The sequence below is a fragment of the Budorcas taxicolor genome, chromosome 14 (genome assembly GCF_023091745.1).
Source record: "Budorcas taxicolor isolate Tak-1 chromosome 14, Takin1.1, whole genome shotgun sequence".
In the NCBI taxonomy this organism is placed as follows: Eukaryota; Metazoa; Chordata; class Mammalia; order Artiodactyla; family Bovidae; genus Budorcas; species Budorcas taxicolor.
Window position 1 is genome coordinate 95035370 of NC_068923.1, and position 22828 is coordinate 95058197.

The 22828-nt window shown below is 47.3% G+C and overlaps 1 protein-coding gene across 1 annotated transcript in view; it reads right to left on the minus strand.

Moving 5' to 3' along the window:
* The window catches only part of SNTB1 (syntrophin beta 1), a 245812-nt gene that overhangs the window by 222361 nt on the left and 623 nt on the right, over nt 1–22828 (minus strand). The gene's annotated exons all lie outside the window — the stretch shown is intronic.

Consider the following 22828-nt stretch of genomic DNA (forward strand, 5'->3'; position numbering starts at 1 on the left):
AGGGGATCTTCCCAACCCAGGGGTCGAACCCAGGTCTCCTATGTCTCCTGCTTGGCAGGTGGATTCTTTACTACTGAGCCACCAGGCAAGCCCAATTACACCTGCAACAACTCAATTTCCAACAAGGGCCCCTTTGGAGATACTAGGGACCGGGACTTCAACATATGAAAATGGGGAACACAGTTTAACCTATAAAACCAGAAAATGACCAGATCCTTGAAGCCTTCCTCCAAACATGTACAGAGTTTACCGAAGATTTCCTTCATCTAGGAATATGTCCCACTGAAAGCTAAAACTGGGACTCCCCAGTGGTGCACTGGCTAAGGACTCTGAGCTCCCAACTCAGGAGCTCAGGTTCGATCCCTGGTCAGGGAACTAGATCCTGCCTGCCACAACTAAGCGTTCTCATGTCACAACTGAAGACCCCCCATTCCGCAACTGAAGAAAGAGCTGGTACGCTGCAAGGAAAATAAAAGACCCTGCATGCCTCAACCAAGACCCAGAGAGGACCAATGAATTAACAATGTTTTAAAAAATGACAATTAATTGGAAAGAGATTTGAAAGAAGAAATTCGCTTTACTGAAAGTGTTAGGCGTTCAGTCGTGTCTGACTCTGCAACCCCATGGACTAGCCTGTCAGGCTCCTCTGCCCATAGGATTGTCCAGGCAAGAATATTGGAGTGGGTTGCCATTTATTGTTAAATCCTCTACCAAACACAATGGAAAATACTAACCACATACTTTCTCTAGGGTGATTTAGGATTGAAGGAAGTAAGAAGAACTTAAATTATAAATAAATTCTATCTAACCATGGAGACTCTTCCACTCAATAGCTCTACTGAAAGGCTCACCCCTCAAGTGGCTGTGCCACATTTCGAGGGGTCTTGTCAATTCTAACTGTGCAGCCGAAAGAAGCCTGAGCACCTCAGACTGCAGAAACACATATGAAAATTTAAGACCCAATTTACTTTTCCATTCGACCATGATACTTACCTTTTGCTTTCCACTCAGAAAGGAAACCAAGGATGACAAGTTTCCCTTTGATTTCTACTCTACTCTTCTTGGACAGGTCTTCACAGCAAGGACACTTCACAGGAAGTTCACAAGGGGACACTTTCCCTTTTACTTGGTTTATCTGATCAATAGTTCTCCCATAATATGCAATTTGCCTAAAAAGCTTTTGCAAATCTGTCTAACTTGGGACAACTATTATAGGTTAATCTTAAAAACATGCTCTGGCAGCAAACTGATCGAGCATGGCAAATATTTCTTACAAGAGTAAATTATGTAAAGCTGATGGTTTCCCAAATATCCCCACTCTGACTCTCAGTTTACCTGTTTTATACTAACTCACTCGTTCACTCACTTCTCACAGACTCATTCAACAATTATAGGTGAATCCCAACCCCAAAGTGGGTTACTTTCCTTCAATTTATAACACCATTGTTTGGAACTGGAATGCATCGTTTAAAATACGGGCAATGTTACCCATGCAGACTTGGTCTTGTGTATTCCATAAATCAATATCATAATGAGATAATGAAAAAAAATGATGTCAATACCCATAACAAAGCTTAAACTAAAATGAATTATGTTTACTGATGAAAAAGAGAACTTTTCTCCTTATCTTTAATCTTAAACATTTCCTCTTCCTCCTACTTGCCCTGACAGAAGGCTTTCCCCTGAAAATACCACTTTCTTTTTAAGTCCAATTCTGATCTCTCCTTGAACTTCAAGGGCAAAGAGGAGAAGTCGGCAGACTCCTTGTTCCCTACCGTCCCTGCCAGACACTTGATCTTCTTTTTTTTCGAATGTAGCATCTTTTGATATAAATTTTTTTAAATTTATTTTAATTGCAGGCTAACTACTTTACAATACTGTCGTGGTTTTTGCCATACATTGGCATGAATCAGCCATAGGTGTACATGTGTTCCCCATCCTGAACCCCCCTCCCTCCTTCCTCCCCATCCCTTCCCTCAGGGTCATCCCAGTGCACCAGCCCTGGGATGGTCTCATGCATCGAACCTGGACTGGTGATCTATTTCACATATGGTAATATACATGTTTCAATTGTTTTCTCTCAAATCATCACACCCCATGCCTTCTCCAGCAGAGTCCAAAAGTCTGTTCTTTATATCTGTGTCTCTTTTGCTGTCTTGCATATAGGGTCATCGTTACCATCTTTCTAAACTCCACATATATGCATTAATATAGTTATTGGTGTTTTTCTTTCTGACTTACCTCACTCTGTATAATAGGCACCAGTTTCATCCACCTCATTAGAACTGATTGAAATGCATTCTTTTTAATGGCTGAGTAATATTCCACTGTGTATATGTACCACAGCTTTCTCATCCACTCGTCTGCCGACAGACATCTAGGTGCTCCATGTCCTGGCCATTGCAAACAGGGCTGCACTAAACACTGGGGCGCATGACGCAGACACGCGACCTCCCACAGTCTCCCGACGCAGACACACGACCTCCCACAGTCTCCCGACGCAGACACGTGACCTCCCACAGTCTCCTGACACAGACACGCGACCTCCCACAGTCTCCCGACGCAGACACGCGACCTCCCACAGTCTCCCGACGCAGACACGCGAACTCCCACAGTCTCTCGACGCAGACACGCGACCTCCCACAGTCTCCCGACGCAGACACCTGACCTCCCACAATTGCCCGATGCAGACACTTGACCTCCCACAATCTCTTGATGCAGACACTGGACCTTCCACAATCTCTCGACACAGACACTTGACCTTCCACCATCTCCTGAGGAACTCTGCTCCTTAAGGCATTCAGATGTGTGGCAAGTGATTCTCATGACCCCTTTCCCAGAGCAGACCCTCCAAACTCCTGCCCACTGTGAACCTGGCCTTATAGCCAGATTTCCTGGACACAGCTATCTGGACAAAGGGGAGACACCTGACCCGAGCCATCCCAGTCACATTTCCTCTCTCTCAAAAGTCTAAAGTTGAAATGGAAGAGGAAATTATCTACATTTGCGTCAATTTTTTCTTCATACTCCAAATACTGACGAATCGCCTGCTGCCATCAAGGCCTGCTGCAGAGCTTATATGACACCGTGTTTTCAGGAGGCGAGAACAAGAGTGAGCTAAAGCCTCATGTTCATGAGGGAAGATGGAACTAGGACGAGGCTAAAACTGTAGCAGATTCTGAGGACAGAGCAAGGGTGAGGGTTGCATCTTGCAGTTAAAATGAAAAGCTAGCTTGTTTTACAAAAAGCGAGCTCATGTCAAGAAGTCCTCTGCTTCAGGGATACCAAGGGGGAAGTGGGGTGGACTGAGAGACTGGGGCTGACATGCACGCTGCTGTGCGTGGAACAGACAGTTGCTGTGTGTGGAACAGACAGCTGCTGTGCACAGAACAGACAACTGCTGTGCATGGAACAGACAGCTGCTGTGCACAGAACAGACAACTGCTGTGCATGGAACAGACAGCTGCTGTGTGTGGAACAGACAACTGCTGTGTGTGGAACAGACAACTGCTGTACGTGGAAGTGCGTGGAACAGACAGCTGCTGTGCGTGGAACAGACAGCTGCTGTGCGTGGAACAGACAGCTGCTGTGCGTGGAACAGACAGCTGCTGTGCGTGGAACAGACAGCTGCTGTGCGTGGAACAGACAGCTGCTGTGCGTGGAACAGACAACTGCTGTGCGTGGAACAGACAGCTGCTGTGCGTGGAAGTGCGTGGAACAGACAGCTGCTGTGCGTGGAACAGACAGCTGCTGTGCATGGAACAGACAGCTGCTGTGTGTGGAACAGACAGCTGCTGTGTGTGGAAGTGCGTGGAACAGACAGCTGCTGTGCGTGAAACAGACAACTGCTGTGCGTGGAACAGACAACTGCTGTGCATGGAACAGACAACTGCTGTGCATGGAACAGACAGCTGCTGTGCGTGGAACAGACAGCTGCTGTGCGTGGAAGTGCGTGGAACAGACAGCTGCTGTGTGTGGAGCAGACAGCTGCTGTGCGTGGAACAGACAGCTGCTGTGCATGGAACAGACAGCTGCTGTGCGTGGAACAGACAGCTGCTGTGCGTGGAAGTGCGTGGAACAGACAGCTGCTGTGTGTGGAGCAGACAGCTGCTGTGCGTGGAACAGACAGCTGCTGTGCATGGAACAGACAGCTGCTGTGTGTGGAACAGACAACTGGAGGGGAGCTCCCGCCAGCACAGGGGGCTCCTCTCTGTGGTGACTAAATGGGAAGGAGATCCAAAACAGAGGGGACATCTGCACACACACGGCTGATTCACCCTGCAGCATGGCATCACTAACACAGCAGCGCGAGCAACTCCACTTCAATAAAAAAGAACCTCGGCTCCCCCTCACTCGTCTTCAATACTCATGCTTGGAATGCAACCAAAATTGATCGAATCTTATATGTTGGAATTTTTTATAACTGCAACACACTCTTTTTTTTTTTTTTGACACTCTTTTTATTAGTGGACTTGAGCTACCTGTTTGCATCATGGTTCTCCCTGATTCAGTGCAAGATCAACTCGAATGGAAAAAAGAGAAGAACGTGGCTGCTCTGTAGGTATCTCCCCCTGGGAACTGTAAGCCCCTCTGGAAGCTGCGATAATGCTCAGGACTTAGGAGATGCTCAGGCAGTACCTGAGGACTGGAACCAAGTAAGAAACATGCCTCATGAGCTTGAGGATGCGACTGGAATGGAAAGAGTTAAAAAAAAAATCACCCAGGATTTCTGAAAGAACACCTCACTGGGTGTGGTAAGTCTGGGAAAGGTGCCTTCTCTGGCATGAAGACGGGGTGGGAAAAAAGAAGTGGAAGGAGAGCCAAATACTTTCAAAGAACAACCTCTGTCCTAAGGAGAGAGTGGCTTTAACAGTCTGCAACACACCTGTGCCTGCCCAACGGCACAGCGACTAGGAGATGCTGTTATCGCCTTCAAAAGGGAGCTTTCTAGAGCAGTGACTATGACAGCCTCCTGCTGGAGTTTTCCACAGCAATTGCGGTAGCTGCTTCTGATCGTGCAGCTGAAAAGGCAAGTTGGCATCTAAGGAAGGACAGCAGCTGCCCAGGAGAAGCGCTGTTCCCGAGGGTGATCCATCAGCGTGCGTTCCACTCAAGGGACCACCTCTGGTTCAAAAAAAATTTGTTTTTTCTTCCCAAGTCCTTGGATTCTGGTAACTGAAATTATGAAGATGTAGGCAGTGACGGTCGAGGGAGTTGTGCAGCTGCAAATCAGCCTATTTAACTTCGAGCCCTGCATTGTTCTAACTAGTCAAATACAGATTTTCTAAGGTGATTAAAAAAATCCTATTTACAAGATTCTAGAACACATTAGCAATCAAACATTTAATCTGAATTTTAATGCTGCTGCCAAGAAATAAAAAAATTATTAGGCCTTTTTCCCCACCATTATATATTTATTTGAAGCACATGAAAGAACTTTCCTAAGTGTGACTAGCTCACAGTGTCTTTCTCAAAGACAAATATACGCTTCAACTTATGTTTAATATAGGTCAAGCACGATCATGTTTTCCTTAATGCCGCAGAAAGGGAAAATATCCTGCAACTGCTTGAGTTATGGCAATAATAGGGTAGGACCCAGGCAACAAAACATCTCTTCCCACGTGCCTCTGTTCCCCTTCATGAAACCAACTGGAGGGAGCAGGAAATGGTTGGTGAATCCAATATTAAGAAGATTAACTTCACTACTGTTTAGCAGGAAGCTGGAGAGGCTCTGAGAAATTCGTTAGACCATACAACGTCTTGAAGCCTGACACAACTCAGTAACTTGGAATGGAATGCTGCAAAGTCTTGGAAAAAAGGATCCTTCCCTCTCTAAATTCCTCCCAACTCTGCTCTCAGCCCCGAACAGCCCAGAATAATTTGCAACAGCATGAATTTTTCAGACCTTCGCATAAAAAGCTTAGAGGGTCAGGCCTTTCTTTCAAGTTGACTAACCTAAAGGTTACTGAAAGAGAGCCATTTGCTCATTCATTCACTCAAGCTGTAGTCACTGAGTGCCCACTGAATTCCCAGTAATCCTCGAAACATTGGAATATAGCTTCCAACAGGGGGATCAGATAAGAAGCCAAGAGGCAACGCACAGCGGTGCATGCACTGTTTACACATATTCACACCCACACACAGGTGCACGCGCACTAAGCTGCTTCAGTCGTGTCGACCCCGTGGACTGTGGCCCGCCAGGCTCCCCTGCTCATGGGGTTCTCCAGGCAAGAACCCTGCAGTGGGTTGCCATGTCCTCCTCCAGGGGCTCTTCCCAACCCAGGGATCGAACACGTATCTGTTCCATCTCCTGCAGTGGCAGGCAGGTTCTTTACCAGTAGCACCACCTGGGCAGCCCACATACATGCACACGTTTGCCCTCCGTATCTACAGAGGCAGGACCTGCGGTTACCAAGGGCTGACTGCACGACCCCACTTTACATAACAGATATGAGCATCAGTGGATTTCGGAGTCCATAGGGGTTTTGGAACCCATCTTCCAAGGATACTGAGGAGTGACTGTACTGAAGAATATAATAAGTAAGTATTGGATTGGCCAAAAAGATTGCTCACCCTTTTCCATATCTTACAAAAAATCCAAACAAACTTTTTGGGTAACCCAATACTATGACGCTGTAGAAAGAAATCAGAGTAAAGACAGAAAGGAGGTTGTTATTGATAACAAGCTTTTTAATTTTACCACTACAGCCTCAAGATGCCAGTTCTTCAGTTTTCATATGATGACTACTTCTGTTCACGTCTGGTAGTGCTGGTTTTACTTATAATTCGGGGATGATTCTAGACTGTGGGCTCTCAGAGCTTGCCCCTCACCCCCATGTCTCAGTGAAGGATCTTAATCCCAGTCCCTGGGACACTGCAGATAAAGAGCAAAGGTTTCAGGGAAGGAGTCGCATCTTCCAAGGCGTATGCTCGTCTCCTGAGAAAGGCCTGGGAAGGGCCGCAGTCACACCTTCTGTGCAGCTTCCTGGTTCTCGTGCGTCTTCACAAAGCCATCTTTAAATGACCCTCCCCTGACTGGTTCACTCTAGCGACTCACGGTTTGGTCACGGACTGGCCACATGGCATTGTGGATGTGTGCTTGTGTGTGTGTATCCAAACTACCCGCCGTGTGAGGATACAGCCAGGGGCCCACCCTACTCCAGCAGGACCTCGTCTTAACTAACTACACTGGCAAGGATCCTATTTCCAAAACACTGGGGGAAAGGACCTCAACACACGATTTGGGAGGGGACATACTTAACTCATAACAAAGAGTAGAATCTGTAAATGTGTTAGAAAGGAGAGGAGAGGAGAGCCAAAAGTGGAGGAGACCAGTGTGGATACAAAACCTGACAGAGGGAACTTGTGAAGTGGGGGCAGGAGGCTGCCCGGGCCTGGGGCCGGCCCCGGGGCCTCACTGTTCCCGCCTGGGCTGCAGGGGCCTCGGAGGCGGGGGAGCTGGCCTGCAGTGGGCACGCGGCTCCGTGAGGCTGGAAGAGGGCAGCGCTGGACAAGAACAAACTCTGCTGTGTCCAGCTCAGGCCTTGGCTCTGCGAGAGCATTCCGTGCCATCCCCAGCTTTCAGGGCTCCCCCCCGTCACGCGTGCGGCACGTCCTATCCATGACACTCACTCAGCAAAGCTGGGCACGCTCCCTCTCTACAGCTATGCCAGCGAAGCCTTCCATTTTCCCAACGTGTGCCCACACGCATACAAATATGACTATATCTTAAAACATTAGGTGGCCGAGAATGCATTTTATAAATCAGTGTCTGAGATTCATCCTTTCAAATTGTTTCAGATCATCTTTCCAGGCCTTATGGACATTTTCAAAGAAAATATAACTTAATTCAGGACTTGAAACAGTTATAAAGTTATATTCATTGTCTCCTCTAACAAATACAGACTGATAAGCATACGGGGGAGACAGTCTCTGTCATTTCATAATCACTGAGGCAAAGATAAGTTTGTGGAGAGTACATTTTCTGGCAGAATGAGAAATAATGATTCTGGGACACCTATAATTGAAAATGGAATGTACTCACCTAAAAATTGTAGTGTTCAAAAAACTTGAAAACCACTAAATCCATTTTCAAAATTTTGTGTCCCAAGTGTTAGATGGATCAGGATAGAGCAGGGACTGATACAATGAAGACCTACGACACGGAGACATTGTTGAACAGTTGTTCACCCAACACAGGTACGTTATTTGGACTTCTCTGATGGCTCAGATTATATCATACAGTGGAAGTCAGAAATAGACTTAAGAGACTAGATCTGATAGATAGAGTGCCTGATGAACTATGGATGGAGGTTGGTGACATTGTACAGGAGACAGGGATCAAGACCATCCCCATAGAAAAGAAATGGCTGTCTGGGGAGGCCTTACAAATAGCTGTGAAAAGGAGAAGCAAAAAGCACAGGAGAAAAGGAAAGATATACCCATCTGAATGCAGATTCCAAAGAATAGCAAGGAGAGATAAGAAAGTCTTCCTCAGTGATCAATGGAAAGAAATAGAGGAAAACAACAGAATGGGAAAGACTAGAGATCTCGTCAAGAAAATCAGAGATACCAAGGGAACATTTCATGCAAAGATGAGCTCAATAAAGGACAGAAATGGTATGGACCTAACAGAAGCAGAAGATATTAAGAAGAGGCAGCAAGAATACACAGAAGAACTGTACAAAAAAGAGCTTCACAACCCAGATAATCACGATGGTGTGATCACTCACCGAGAGCCAGACATCCTGGAATGTGAAGTCAAGTGGGCCTTAGAAAGCATCACTACAAACAAAGCTAGTGGAGGTGATGGATTCCAATTGAGCTTTTTCAAATCCTGAAAGATGATGCTGTGAAAGTGCTGCACTCAATATGCCAGCAAATTTGGAAAACTCAGCAGTGGCCACAGGACTCAAAAAGGTCAGTTTTCATTCCAATCCCAAAGAAAGGCAATGCCAAAGAATGCTAAAACTACCACACAATTGCACTCATCTCACACACTAGTAAAGTAATGCTCAAAATTCTCCAAGTCAGAAGTGAACCGTGAACTTCCAGATGTTCAAGCTGGGTTTAGAAAAGGCAGAGGAACCAGAGATCAAATCACCAACATCCACTAGATCATGGAAAAAGCAAAAGAGTTCCAGAAAAACATCTATTTCTGCTTAACTGACTATGCCAAAGCCTTTGACTGTGTGGATCACAATAAACTATGGAAAATTCTGAAAGAGATGGGAATACCAGACCACCTGACTTGCCTCTTGAGAAACCTATATGCAGGTCAGGAAGTGACAGTTAGAACTGGATATGGAACAACAGACTGATTCTAAATAGGAAAAGGAGTATGTCAAGACTGTATATTGTCACCCTGCTTATTTAACTTATATGCAGAGTACATCCTGAGAAATGCTGGGCTGGAAAAAGCACAAGCTGGAATCAAGATTGCTGGGAAATATCAATAACCTCAGATATGCAGATGACACCACCCTTATGGCAGAAAGTGAAGAGGAACTCAAAAGCCTCTTGATGAAAGTGAAAGAGGAGAGTGAAAAAGTTGGCTTAAAGCTCAACATTCAGAAAACGAAGATCATGGCATCTAGTCCCATCACCTCATGGCAAACAGATGGGGAAACAGTGGAAACAGTGTCAGACTTTTTTTGGGGGGCTCCAAAATCACTGCAGATGGTGACTGCAGCCATGAAATTAAAAGACATTTACTCCTTGGAAGGAAAGTTATTACCAACCTAGATAGCATATGGAAAAGCAGAGACATTACTTTGCCAACAAAGGTCCGTCTAGTCAAGGCTATGGTTTTTCCAGTGGTCATGTATGGATGTGAGAGTTGGACTGTGAAGAAAGCTGAGCACCGAAGAATTGATGCGTTTGAACTGTGGTGTTGGAGAAGACTCTTGAGAGTTCCTTGGACTGCAAGGAGATCCAACCAGTCCATCCTAAACGAGACCAGTCCTGGTGTTCATTGGAAGGATTGATGCTGAGGCTGAAACTCCAATACTTTGGCCCCCTCATGCGAAGAGCTGACTCATTGGAAAAGACTGATGCTGGCAGGGATTGCGGGCAGGAGGAGAAGGGGATGACAGAGGATGAGATGGCTGGATGGCATCACCGACTCGATGCACATGAATCTGGGTGAACTCTGGGAGTTGGTGATGGACAGGGAGGCCTGGTGTGCTGTGATTCATGGGGTCACAAAGAGTCGGACATGACTTGAGCAACTGAACTGAACTGAACTGAACTGAACTGAAGTGTCTCTACACTTAGGAGAAGGTGATGGCAACCCACTCCAGTGTTCTTGCCTGGAGAATCCCAGGGACGGAGGAGCCTGGCGGGCTGCCGTCTATGGGGTCGCACAGAGTCAAACACAACTGAAGCAACTTAGCAGTAGCAGCAAGTGTCTCTAACATTGGGCTTTCCATGTGGCTCCATATTAAACAAACAAAAACAAAAAAAACCTGCCAATGCAAGAGACGCAGGGGACATGAGTTCAATCCCTGGGTTGGGAAGACCCCCTGGAGGGGGATATGGCACCCTGCTCCAGAATTCTTGCCTGGGAAAAAAATCCCATGAACAGAGGAGCCTGGGGGAGCCACAGTCCCTGCACAAAGAGTCGGAATGACTGACTTAGTCTGCAAGCAGATGTCTGTTACGCATGGAAAAGTTTGAGAGCCAGCGTTAGGCTGTGCACCAGTGGCGATTTTGCCCTCCAGGGGACACCGGGCGATGTATGGGGGCAGTTTGTCATTACAAGCAGGGACGGAGGATGCCACTTGCAGCCAGTGGGTAGAGGCCAGAGATGCTGCCAAGCATCCTATGTTACGAAGGACTGACCCCGTCCACGACGTCCGTGGCACGAGGGTGAGAAACGCAACACTCCCCTTTGGTTCACTTGCTCTGACTTGTGCCCAAAGGGGCTGTGTAGTCAGCTACATAGAACCGCACGTCTCTCCGCTAACCTCACGCACGCAGAAATGAAGGGCCAACAGGTGAAGGTGGCCCAGGCTGCCTCACAGGGGTTCCCGGGGGTGATGTGCTCAACTTGACTGTGTCTGAACAGCCCTTCCGAGAGATCTGGGATGGAAATCTTCCATCATGCTTTCTTCTGAACACTTCAGGTCAGGAAATGAGACTCCAATGAAGCCCAAGTTGATACACCATACCGTCTCCAAAGCAGTGAATGGCACCTGAGTGAATATTTGCATTTCTCTGCCTGGAGGGCATCTTTTGGGCAGTGGGTACTGGTGACCCTCCCCCTGGAATAGGGAATGGCTATCCTCTCCAGCATTCTTGCCTGGAGAACCCTGTGGACAGAGGAGCCTGGCGGGCTGCAGTCCATGGGTCTCAAGGAGTCGGACAGAACTGAAGCAGCTTAGCATGCACACGCTGGTGACCCTCACAGAGGCAGCAGCAAGAGTATCAGAGAGGTAATACCCCTAGCAGCCAACCTTGATGAAAAGATGAGTTGGTAAAATAAGGTTTACTCCCTTCCTCACCTCTCATGGGACCTGGTACATTCCAGAGTGGCTAAGTGCTCACAGCGGGGTCTTTCTGGGTTCATGTCCATCACCGTCTTACACTCCTGCCCTACCACCAGTGTTTCCTGGGGTTCCATCCCAAATAAGATTCTTATACTGAGATGCTCATCTGAGGTTCTGCTTCTAGGGAACACAGAAATGAAACAAATCTTGAAATACGTGACACTATCAGATACAGAAGACACGCTGGAAAATGAAGTGGACAGAAAGGTACATAGATCAGAGTCAACAACGGTGCAAAAATGTATCTTCAAAAAGCCACTATTCACAGATTCATAGAGAGCAGCCAAGTCACTGCAGCCACAAAACAAGAGGAAGCTATATATATAAGAATGAACAACAAGACCAAGAAAACGTGCTGGACTTAGCAACAGAACAGATTAAATTCCTGAAGATTCAATACAAGCGCTGCAGATACAAGCCTAGTAACTGACCCTGGAAATGAGCAAGCACAGCAGAGAACGGCCATCAGAGGGAAAGGTGACAGCAAAGGTCAGCTTCTTACTGGGTCTGTACAGAGGGTCCTGTATCCAGCCGCCAGGATTTGCACCCTGAGGGCAGGGACAACAGAGGAGAGGAACTCCAGACACAACACGAGAGCGCGTTCCAGAGCCGGAGCAAGGGAGCCTTCAGACCACAGGTCCCAACCTACTCAGTAAACGGCCCCCTAAATGTCTTAGTTATTTTTCCTTCATGACATTCCCAGGCACAAAGAAATACCTAACAATTCGATTTATTAAGTAGCTAAGTCCTAACAACATAGTACATCTTTGAAAAAAAACGAAAGGGTGAGTCGTCCAGTCATGTCTGACTGTTTGTGACCCCATGGACTATAGGCCCGCCAGGCTCCTCTGTCCATGGGATACTCCAGGCAAGAACACTGGAGTCATTCATTTCCTTCTCCAAGAGATCTTCCCGACCCAGGGACTGAACCCAGATCTCCTGCATTGAAGGCAGATTCTTTACCATCTGAACCATCAGGGAAGCCCCTAGTGCATCTTTATGTCCTTAAAAATTAGCGTTTGTTGGGCACCATAAAACTTCTTAAGCCTTGAAATCGTATTGGGTACTGCTGCCTCCATCTTCTGTTCCACACTACTTCTCACTTAGCACTTATTTTCATTTAAATTTAATTTCTTATCATAGTAATTGCAGAAAATCCATCTTTGCAAAGATATTGACATCACTGAAGGAATGTAGCAATTTAACGTTGAAGCTCCCTTTAGTGGTCTGCCTGGTGTACAACAGATGCTGCTGCTTTCCTTGAGACTTTAAAATGTTCCACATGGCGTCCAGAGGAGCCTGGTGGGCTGCAGTCCATGAGGTCGCTAAGAGTCGGACAGGACTGAGCGACTCCACTTTCACTTTTCACTTTCATGCATTGGAGAAGGAAATGGCAACCCACTCCAGTGTTCTTGCCTGGACGATCCCAGGGATGGGGGAGCCCGGTGGGCTGCCGTCTATGGGGTCGCACAGTCGGACGCGACTGAAGCGGCTGAGAAGCAGCAGCAGCAGCAGCGCACGGTGTCCTGGTGAGTTCACCGGGGCACCTACGGAACCTTGGTGCAGTTGGGGAACTACCGCTCCGGTCGCTGGTGCCCATTAAGTGCTTAGAAGAATGACGACCAAAAGCCTCGCACATGTCAAGTCACTCTACACGACTGAGACCATCAGAGATAAAAAAAGAAGCATTAAGACTTAACAGAGAAAAGAAACAGTTCACACACGAAAAGAAGAGAACGAGAGTGGCGTAAGACCAGTGAGAACAGAGATCAAAGACATTATCACATATCTGCTTCCCAGACGCTCTTTCTCAGAGAGCCACTGAAGAATGTGCTCCAGCAAAGCTGCGGAGTAAACAGACAGTGAAGGTGCTGTCTGATCAGGAGAGCAGACACAGGAGAAAGCCGAGGACAGCCCGAGCAGGATGGCCACACACCAGGCTGAGACAGAGCCAGTCCAGAGCGGCAGGGCTCCAGGAGAAAAACAAGCAGAACGGGTGGATTATTTGATATGTGTGAACATTTGAAAAAATTATTGCTAGAAATTTGACACGTTAGTGCTGCATTTGGAAAAAAAATTAAGCTAGGCATAAGAAAACAAAGCAAATAGAAAAAAAGAAAAGAGAAAAACTGTTAGTATTAATAACTGCAAGAATCCTCATCATAGAATACTACTTAGCTTGAAAATGGAGCAATACTGACATCATTCTAATTTTATATACATAAAGCAATTTAGTCAGTAATGGCTAAATTTGATATATCAAGAAACAGCAGTATAGGCATATTATTCAGAATATTAGAATACATCTTCTAGTATGTAAAAATATGTATTCCAGTATTTTAAATAATCTGCCCATACTGCTATTACAATATTCTAAATAATATGCCTATATTGCGATATATTCTAATATTCTGGGGAACAGGAGAGAAGATATGAGGGAGGGTAGGTGAAGGAATGCTATAAACATGGATTGTTTTGATTTAGAAAAATTCTAAAAATGAAGTAGAGAACAGAGGATGATATGTGGATATCACAAGCAGAAAAGGAAAGCCACTAGCGTGATCTTCTGTGCAGACAAAAGTGTGTTTCAGACAGAAGTGCACGCGGTGCAGGGCCCCAGAGAACCCCGTGACTCCTGTATTTTACGTTCCTCTCTCCTTGTGTGGTCCTACCGGGCCAGCCACCTCTTCTGGGAAGCACTCCTTTCCACTCCACGTAGACTTAGTACCTTCAGATATTCCATAAGCTCTGTTACAAGATTTCCTCCTTTGTGATTTATATGATTCTAGAACTTACCTGTAATTTATATATACGCAGTTTATTACTCTGCACCTGTCTCCGCCTCCAGGCTGCTCCATTTTAGAAGAGCAGGAATTTCATTTCATTCCTCTATAGATTTTTGCTTCAATCTACCAACAAGGTCCCACCTTACTAACCACCCTAAGACAAACGGTTTTCTCCCTGTTTTTGCTTTGGTTACATCGGGTCTCTGCGCCAGCACGCAAGCTCTCTCTCGCGGCAGCACTGGGCCCCTCCGGTCGCCGGGGCTCCACGGGGTCTCTTTAGCTGCAGCGCTGGCTGCGCGGAGGGGCTTGGTTCCCGACCAGGGATCGAACAGACCCACGCCCCGTGCACCAGAAAGTGGATTCTTAGCCACTGGGCCACCAGGAAAGTACCGAAAAATTATGTTAATAACTAGTTGTATAACAACTTAACACCATAACTCATAATTCAAACTGCCCCCCCTCTTTTTTTTCTTCTTCTTCTTCATATTTTATCATCTCTGAATTGGGGAATGGCCTTAGAGTTTCTGAAGGCCCGGATGGAAACCAAGTTCTTACATAGCGTATTTATAATTTTTCCTCTCATTCATCGAGGGCCGTCCCAATCTGAGGACACTGCCTAAGTACTTGTTAACATTCACACTGACATTCTAAATTTAGATCTAAATATTTATTAGAACCAGCTTGCAACTCAGGGCTTCCCTCGTGGTTCAGCAGCAGACAATCCACCTGCCTATGCCAGAGAGGCAGGCTCAGTTCCGGGGTCGGGAAGATCCCCCGGAGGAGGGCTTGGCAGCTCACTGCAGTTCTTGCCTGGGAAATTCCATGGACAGAGGAGCATGGTGGGCTACAGTCCATGGAGCCACAAAGAACTGGACGTGACTTAGTGACCTTGCAATCAGCATCACAGGGGATGCGTCTTCCCTCTTTCCTCCAGCACCGAGTTTGATGAGCCCCTCTGTCGCCCCTATCTGTGATGGCTTAATTTCCATCTAACCCTGAACTGAAGGCATAACACTCTGGTGTCCCAATTTTAAACAGGTGTCCTGTAAGACTCCCCATCTTAGTTTTTTCTTTCCTAAGGATACATAAATTTATCTTCCACTGGATGGTCTCTTGGATTCCACAAAATACAGTACTAAATAACAGAAGGAAAAGAAAAAACAAAAAACTAAAGTATATTTTTATTTAGTAACAGTTATATACTTTACATTTTTAAATAAAAACACTTGGGTTTCTTTGGGCTAATAAGATCTTGGCATTCCTATAATTACTAGAAAAATTTTCAAAGAGTTTTGAATTTTGCTTTGTTGGTTAAATCCTTATTTACCCACTATCCCTTCACAAAACACTTTTCTGCATGTTCCTGCATATCAGCATTTTAAGACACAGTTCACATTTTCCCACTAAAAACCACAGCAGCCTACGCTGCCATTCGGTTGAAGGAGAGTATCTGATGCGACTAAAAATCAATGAAACACACTCTTGTGGGATCGTAACTCACCCCACGTGGCAAATGAGCTCCGCTAGGCCACCTCTTACATCAGCCAGTCTCCTGGCACGGTGAACCCCAAACTGTGCCCTGTGCCTGCATTACAGAACCTGTGATTGAGCCCTCCATCCAGAAATGAGACTTGGCTAAGCATGAGGTCTGACATGCTGCATGGCCAGTCATCACTTAGTGCAGACTACGTTCTCGGCACTGAGCTAACCACTTCACACACGCAATCACTCTCCTCCTCACGATGAACCTACTGGTTAAGAAACCGAGGCTTGTCGTTAAATACCTTGCACAAGACCACAAGCTAGAAAGCGGCTGCATGCAAATTTAAGCCGACTCTCTAAACCACTGCTTTTTACCTCTTTGAGAAAAAAAAAAAATCGCAACAGGAAGAAACAAGGGCAGTCTGAACAGCAATGCAAACTGGACATGCCAACTGCAGCCATCCTCAGCAACTGCTAAATTTCAGTCACAGCTGCTTGCATTTATGCACATGCTGACCCTTCAGTCCACAGTGAGGAGAAGCAGTTTCGAAAAGTACTGAGCTGAAGTATGGGTCATCCTTTTAATTTCCATGATAACCACTATTAATCATGAACTTTTCTATCTTGTCTACTTCATGTTGGGGATGGGGCTCATTTGCATGGGTCTGTTAGGACATTTATTTCATGGTGCACATTACATGTTTTCTCAGAGGTCTCACTCTGCAGGCCAGAGCTAAAGGCAAGTGCTATTATAGATCAAAGCCAGTGAAGTGTGTAATGAGGTTTCATATATAAAACACGTTATAAACGTGGGGGAAAATTCTGGCTTTTCTTTACCATTAACTGCTTTGAAATGCATCATCTGAAGTAGAATTCTCAATAGGCCACAGGCTGCCAGAGAGGAACTTCCGCTCCACACAGACCACCGGTAGCCTTGGTTAGATGTGTTTCACAAATGTAGACCCTGTGCAATGAGCTATTTGTAACACATACTCCCCGGCCTGTGTTAAAATGCACCACTGAACGAGAGAGCGACCCCTCGCCCCGCAGAAAGAAGGAACTAAGAGGTCAGCTTCACTTACGGAATATGGTCCGAATTCTCAGACTGATATAGAAGCTGAAAAAAGAAACAAGTAAAATATCTGAGCAGACAGTTTTCATCTCCTCCAGTAGAAAGTGTTCTTACTTATTTGGACATGGAGGTCCCTGAGCCACAGTGGGGCAAAGGCAAAATGGTTCTAAATATAGCATGAAAAGGATAACTACCCTTTCCCATCACTTCTAAAATCCTGTCTGGCTACTCTTTTGTTAACTGACTTCCAAGCCTGGTCTATGTTAAGTAAGTGCTTCCTGGGTTTATAAAGTCCTTTCTTCACTCCGCTTCTCTACAGGGAAAGGTACGGTTTCCTTATCAGACGCCAAATGTTTACTGCCATAGTCTAACAGCATGAGTGCTGGAGGATGGGAGTCGTGACAAAGGGTCATTGTTACGTCCCCGAGTTCTTTCTCTCTCTCCCTCCTTCCTTCTGCCTGTCCTGCCATTTTCCCTCCCTAACACATTTTAACAGCTGATCGTGTACCAGGTACATGCATGAATGCTCAGCCACTCTCCTCCGTCCATGGGATTCTCCAGGCAAGAGCACTGGAGTGGGTTGCCTTTTGCTGCTCCAGGGAACTTCCCGACCCAGGGATCGAACCTAGGTCTCCTGCAGTGTAGACAGACGCTTTACCGTCTGAGCCACCAGGGCAGTCACTCAGTCACTCAGTCATGTCCAATTCTTTGCCCGCCAGGCTCCTCTGTCCATGGGATTCTCCGGGCAAGAATACTGGCGTGGGTTGCTGGTTCCTCCTCCAGGGCATCTTCCTGGCCCAGAGACTGAACCTGAGTCTCTTCCACCTTCTGCATCGGCAGGCGAATCCTTTACTACTGTGCCACCTGGGAAGCCCAATGTATGCCAGGTACTATTGCTTTATATGCTGGAGTAAAAATCACCCTTTGTCTTACTAATCTCCACTACTTCACATGCATGTATGTTAAGTTGCTTCAGTTGTGTCTGACTCTGCAACGCTATGGATGGTAGCCCACCAGGCTTCCCTGTCCATGCGCTTCTCAAGGCAAGAATACTGGAGTGGGTTGCCATGCCCTCCTCCAGGGAATCCTCCCGACTCAGAGATCAAACTTGGGTCTCTTATGTCTCCTGCATAAGACAGGGGGAATCTTTACCACTAGCTCCACCTTGGAAGCCCTCCAAGTACTGCACAATCAGTCTTAAATGCCCTGCCTCCCTGCTTACTGCAAGGAGAAGCCACGTCTTATTCCTTTGAGGCTTCTCCTAGTCCCTGCATGATGTCTTGGGCCGGTGTCAGTGTGCAACAGAAAAGCGGACGGAGTGTTAGATAACCTGATTTCCAGCTCCATCACTGACAAGGTACCTGGGACCAGTCACACAACCCTGGCATTTCCACTTCCTCCTGTACAAAAGGGGAATTATAACAGCTGTCCACTCATCCACAAAGGGGTGACCTGGAGACAGAATCATAATGCAGTGAAGCCCCTCTACAAACCTAAGTCCTGCTCAGGGAGGCGCCCCCAGGTATAGTTCGGGACCAGATGCCCACACCCCAGGCGGCTGGGTGGGCGCAGGGGGCCACCCACCTCACTAGTCTTGCCAACTCCATGCCAGAAGCATGCTTGAGGGAGTGAGCTTCTGGAAATATGAAACCAAGCATGACATTTTCCTGCCTCGAACACTTCGCCCTCAGAATGAAATCCGACTCTAAGAAGCCCTACCAGCCTCGACCCTGCTCGATTCTCTCGTCTTCTCTCACTCCTGGCCCTCAGCAAGGTCTGAAGGATACATTCTTCCCACTCACACTCAGCTACAGCTGACGGCCAAGCTCTCTTTTGGGCTGAGGCCCTGGCCTTCCGCTAGCCCAAGAGGGGCTCAGCTTCCCTTCCCATGGGCAAGCACTGCAGCCCATAAAGCCCTTTGAAGTTCAAATTTGGGTCCAGCTCTGAGGCTATCTGCCAGCAAACTCGCTACCCTTCGCCTGCACCCCCTCTCCCTGCCCCCCGCCGCCAGCACTGCAGAAAGTGGTGACGAAAGAGACACTTCAGCGACTCCCCACACCAAGCGCCCCGGGGAGGCGCTGAGGAAGCAGCTTAGAGCGACAGGGTGAACGTCAACAACCGCCACTGACGTTCTCACCTGAGTCCCCATTTTCCGAGTCCGGCTCCACAGGAGACTTTCGTACGCAAGGATGATTCTGCTCACCCCTCACCTCCACTCTCAGAACATTCTACACTCCCTGATCTCAACAAATTCTGAAGAAACTGACTTTATTGTTGCTTCAGCTACAAAAAGGTTGATGTAGTTTGAATTATGATTTTACTATTAATATAAGGGCGAAAACCCTCCCCCACTCCCCCTCCTCCACCCAAAGCTTCCAAAGGCATTGGTGGGCCCTGCCCTACTCCAGAGGGTGCGCCCCTGGGGTCATGGGGCACAACGTCTGCACAGCTGGATGCAGAGTCCGTGTTCTCCACTCCCTAAAATGGGAAAGGAGTCTGTAGTGTGAAGATTTCTGACCTTAACTTTGATGCACGTTTGGTTTGACACTGACATAACTGGCACAGTTTATCCACTGTTTAAAGTCTGAATTGCACTTTAGTCTCTTTGCTCGCCGTGTGTCCAACAGCGGAGGCTCCATCACATTGCAGGTGTGGGCCATATGGCGGCAGGTCCCTCTGGACAGCCAGACACTTGGGGATTAGGTTGGGGCTCACTGTCCATTCCTGCCTCCCCCTCTGGGTGGCCGCACAGTGACCGTTTCCAGTTCGTGGCTGCCACCTGATGTCAGCACACGAGGAGTGCGAAGAGCATCTTGAGTCCAATAACTGATGACGCTTCCACTGACTCAAGCAGACAGCTGAGGCAGAAGTCAGTAACAGTCTCACCTTGAGCTTTTAAGTCTGACAGACCTGGATATCTTCTGTTAGTTGAAGCAAATAACCTGCTGTCTATCAACTTCAGTTTCCATTCAGTAAAATTAGCAACAGTAGCACTAGCCTCTAAGAGTTACTCAAAGTGTAACAGCAACAAATGTAACAAATGCAGGCCCGAATATATTAAGTCCTCAAGAGCTGCGAGCTGTTGCTGTGATTCCTTGCACCCAGAGCAATGGTCTCCTAAGGTCACAGTTCTATAGTACAAGAAAAATGAAAAATAAAATAAAAATTTAAAACTATAAACTCCAGTAGGGGAATAGGGAAAGCCTGCTCCTTAGAAGGAACAAGTTCGTCTTCATTTGAATCATAAAAATAATTGAGCACATCAGGCACTTGATATACAACCCCCACTTCCTTTAAGAAAACGCTCAGAGTGCTCTTCCTATAGCAGCCCAGTAAATAAACATTTACTTATTCTCATTTTTCAGAAGACACTGAGGCTCGGGGAGGTTAAGATCCTTCTACGACAGAGTCTAAGACTAGAATGCAGGCCCTGAAATTTTCTGGGCTTCATTTCAGAAGAAATGTAGCCCTTGATTACATTACTAATGGTACAGCCCTCCGTACCATCATACATGGACAGAGGAGCTGGGGGGCTACAGTCCACAGGGTTGCGAAGAGTTGACCTGACTGATAGCGGCACACGCACACCGTTAGTACAGGCAGTGAGTCTCCACCAGGGGGCACACGTCATGAAATGAGCGCCGCATCAGCATTGGTTGAAGGACTCAACTAGTCTCCATCTGCTCCCTCAAAAAACCAGAAAAAGCAATCTAAGTTTAAAAAAAAGTCTTTGCCATATAAATATATATTTAATGCAGCCCCTTAGCCCTCTCATCCAACTAGATTCCATCGGCACAGTCTTTCCTGTGTAGAAATTCTGGAATCAAGATGGCATTTCCATGCAGGAGCAGTGGACAGGTGAGCCTTAAAAGCCCTTCTGGTGGTTCTGGTAAGCCCCTTCAGCTGGGAGCCGTGTGCTAGTACTAGGCAAGCTACCAGAGAAGTGGTGCGGTGTTTGATCTGATGATATACGGCCACGCCCACCTCATTTAGGGCCAATACTCTCAGAAGGACAGATACTGTTTTGGTGGGGAGGGGTTTCTGGTTTATCTTAATAGCAGTTAATTTCTGAACACTCAGGCTTAGAATAAGACTGCTGCCCAAACAAAGCCCAGGTGGGTCTTGTCCAGGAAGCCCACAAGTCTTCCCCTAAAGCTCCTGCCTGGAACACACAACGATCTGTTGTAAGACTGTTATATTCAGAGGTTTTCACAAAACTCACTTTTCAGTTGCAGCACCAAAAAAATTCAGACAACTGCTTGAATTATTTTCTTGACTAAATTTATTTTTAACTCCCGGAATCATATTTTCTTCCTCTTCAGGGGAGAGGTAGATTTTTTAATTTATTTCTTTGCTAAGTCACTATTCACTAAATTGAAACAGAGGGGGAATAAAACAAAAGACATAATCAAGGGCAGTGCCTGAAATAGAAACGACCTGCCTTTGTGCCCCCTGATATTCTGCAGCAATACTGCAAGCCGAGCAGGTGTCCAGCCGTTTATAGTCCAAACTACACTTGCTCCAGATTCCACCTGCCCCTTGTCACACAAGCCAACACACGCTTGAATCAAGAAACTTTTTTCTGTTTACTTATGTTAATCATCAAGCCAAGGCAAATAGCCTTCTACTTTCTGGATCCCAGGTAGCAATTAAATATGAAGACATCACAAATACTCTAGACAAGTAAGGGTTGGGGGGAACCTTCTGTATTCTAGGCCAGGAAGTGGGCCACCGGGGACCAGAGCTGCATCAGCTGTTACAGGGAAGAGCAGTTGGTTTCCAAACTTCAAACTTTCTCGGTTTCACAGGCCGCACTGCAACTGATGAGCAGGAAATCGACTCAAGGTCTTAAATTAGGACTTAAATCAACCACCAGTTTACAAGGTCTCAGCTGAAACATTCCGTTTCAATGGCCATGGTTTCATTTATTCATTTACTCAGCGGGCATGACATGGTGCTCAAGGGAGAGGACCCATAATCAAATAAAAGCCCCCAGACAGCTCAGTCTACAGTGTGGGGGCAGCTGGCTAAACAGACACTTACATGTCACACGAGGCGTGTACTCCGCAGCTGAGCGGCAGACAGGGACACAGAGGGAGAGACGGGAGCACAGTTGTGGCAGGAAAGACGTCCACCCCCTCAGCGCCCCCACCGCCCCTCTGTGCACAGACGGACACACAGCCACACCAGGACACACGCCGCAGACCGTCCTACTCACACTCTGTAACAGCGGGAACGGGGCCTTCAGGTCTCAAGAGAGGAGGTGCTAAGACACTTCAAGGAACAGGGGAAACTGTTTACAAACGTAAAGTTGATTCCACAGCACTCCGAGGGGGTGCAGGGGAAACATGGGGAAAACTCAGGCAGGAAAAAACACTCCAGCAGCCCTCCATCCAGAGCGACCTGGAATCCAGACCGACCGGCCAGACACCTGGCAGCAGAAGCAAACTTCTGCGTAAAGCTGCAGCACGCCTCCCAGCCCTTGGCGCGACTCGCCAGGAGCCCCGTTTCCAATTTGGAAGGAGGGAAGCCGGGAAGGGTGGTGGGAGTGTCGGCATGCACACTCTCGGGCCCCTGGGAGACTCAAACCCCCACCGCCTTTTTTACGCCGGGCTGCCCAGGCTTCTGAGAGAAAATCGTGCCCGAGCAGAGTCGCGATCACTCGGTGAGCCGGCTCCGTAACGTGGCCGTGAACCCCTCACCGCCAGCTTCACCTGCAGCCCCTACACGACACCGGGATTTCGCGCGGATAAAAACGAGGCAAAGTGCAGGCCGCCCCCCGGTCCTCTGCCGGGCAATGGGTAGGGGCTCAAGAAAGCTCGCTCGCCCGGCCCTTCCCTCCAGCCCTGGCAGGTCGACGCCTGGCACGACCCTGGGGTGGAGGCGAGCTGCCCCCAGGAGGGTAGAAGTTGTCACAACTCCGCGCGCTGCGGCCTCGG